Below are 2,147 nucleotides of genomic sequence, written 5' to 3' on the forward strand. Positions count from 1 at the left end.
TTTAGTTTTGTGAGAAACTGCCAGTTTTCTTCCAAAATGGCTGTACCATTTTGCATTCCCACCAGCAAGGAATGAGAATTCCTGTAGCTCCACATCCCCACTGGCATTTGATATTGTCCGTGTTTTGGATTTTTGCCGTTCTATTGGGTGTGCAGAGGTCACTCATTGTTGTAATTTGCAATTCCCTAATGACATATGCATGGAGGTTATCTTTTCATGTGCTTTTTTGTCATTTATATATATTTTTAATACATTTCACTTTGGGGGTCATTTAGCCTTCACCTGGCAAAACAAACAAACGAAAAGTTACACATAATTCTGTGAATTAGTTTTTAAAAACTTCATAAACCTCACCTTTATCCACTTTTGTTCTTACTTATATTTACCTAGTCAGACCTTCCAGAACTCAGACTTTTCAGAACTTTTTCCAAGTGGATTCAGAACATATTTAAAATAATAAAATTAAAATAGGGGGAATTTTTGCCTGTCACCTTTGCTCTTCTCTCTTTTTCCTCATCTATTCCCACGCCTTTTCTTCTTTAGTTTCCTTCCCCAGCCTTTCCAAACACTCATTATGCCCAAGCCTCTTTTGACACTTCAATCAGAATTTTCTTCTCTATATCATCCGGAGAAAATGCGACGTTTGCCCAGGAACACTTAGCTCACCTGCTTCCCATGTTTTCTCTCATTCTCCACTTGTGTCTGGACTGAGTGTTGCTGACCACCGACAGCATCACAGAATCTGTGAGACCACTGGATGCAGAGTCTGGGGATCAGTGACCTCAGAGGAAACACCTTCAGTGTCCCACGGGCTCTGCAGGTCAGTGCACTCAGCGTGAGCTTCCTCGCACCTTGCTGGGGAAAGCGTCCAGTAGCTTCAATAATCTCATGACCAAAAGACTGAAGAGAGGGGAGAAGACATCCAAGTTCACATTTTCAGACAATAGTAGCTGGCATTTCCTGAATGATCACTGTGTGTCAGGCACCTTAGGTCTATTCACGACTTACCACATGTTTCTGTACGACAGCACCATGGGGAGGCTTCTGTAATTAATCCCTATTGGATAGGTTGCTGCTGATGGAAGTGGGGTCTCCAAATCCTTTATCCCAGAGTCTGTGCTGTTCTGTGCTGTTCTGCAGACTGAGCATGCATTCTCCCCACGCCTTCCTCAGGCTTCCGCAAAGGAGACCTCTGAAAAATGGCACTTAGTCTTTTATTGACTTTTTTTTTTAATTGGCTTTTGGACTAATGAGGTCAGTAAAATGTGTGAAACCAAACTAGAAGGCAGTGCTGGTAAGTTTGTTGAGTCTCTGACCAATATTTGGATTCTGAGCAATCCAAACATCCAGGCAACTTTAAAAGGTCTTCTTGCTCTGAGAGTCATAGTGACTTATACAAATAAAAATAAAAGATTAGTGATAATAGCAGTTCATCAAACACTGCATTTACTTAAATTTTCTCGAACACTATTTTCTTTTTCTTTCTTTCTTTCTTTCTTTTTTTTTTTTTTTTTGAGAGAGAGTCACTCTGTTGCCCAGGCTGGACTGCAGTGATACAATCTCAGCTCACTGTAACCTCCACCTCTTGGGTTCAAGAGATTCTCCCGCCTCAACCTCCCAAGTAGCTAGGATTATAGGCATCTGCCACCATGCCTGGCTAATTTTTGTATTTTTAGTAGAGACGGGGTTTCACCCTGTTGTCCAGGCTGGTCTTGAACTCCTGGGCTCAAGTGATCGCCTGCCTCGGCCTCCCAAGGGTGTGAGCCACCATGCCCAGCCTCGAATACTATTTTCTACCATACCATTTAAATGTCATTCAAATTTAATATTTTCAACAAATTTTGAAAGAAGGCAATCAGGCAAATTTCATCTCAGTCAATCCCTAAACTTACACATGCTATGGCTGTGCCTTCCTCAACTTTGTTTCCCTTTATCCAGTTAAGACTTGGTTGTGCAGAGTTAGGGGCTCCTCAGGTGATAACACGATCAAAGGCCCTGACCCTTGTCACAAGAGTACTCACTAAGAAGCCCTGGTCGGGAGTACAAGTGTTTGATATCTTCTCAGCAACTCTGTGTTGCTGAGAAGCAATTAGTGTTTTTCTTTCTCCACATTTATTACACGTAGTTTACTTTTCCCTGTATGACTG

Source organism: Mandrillus leucophaeus, unplaced genomic scaffold, assembly GCF_000951045.1.
Source record: "Mandrillus leucophaeus isolate KB7577 unplaced genomic scaffold, Mleu.le_1.0 Scaffold380, whole genome shotgun sequence".
Lineage (NCBI taxonomy): Eukaryota > Metazoa > Chordata > Mammalia > Primates > Cercopithecidae > Mandrillus > Mandrillus leucophaeus.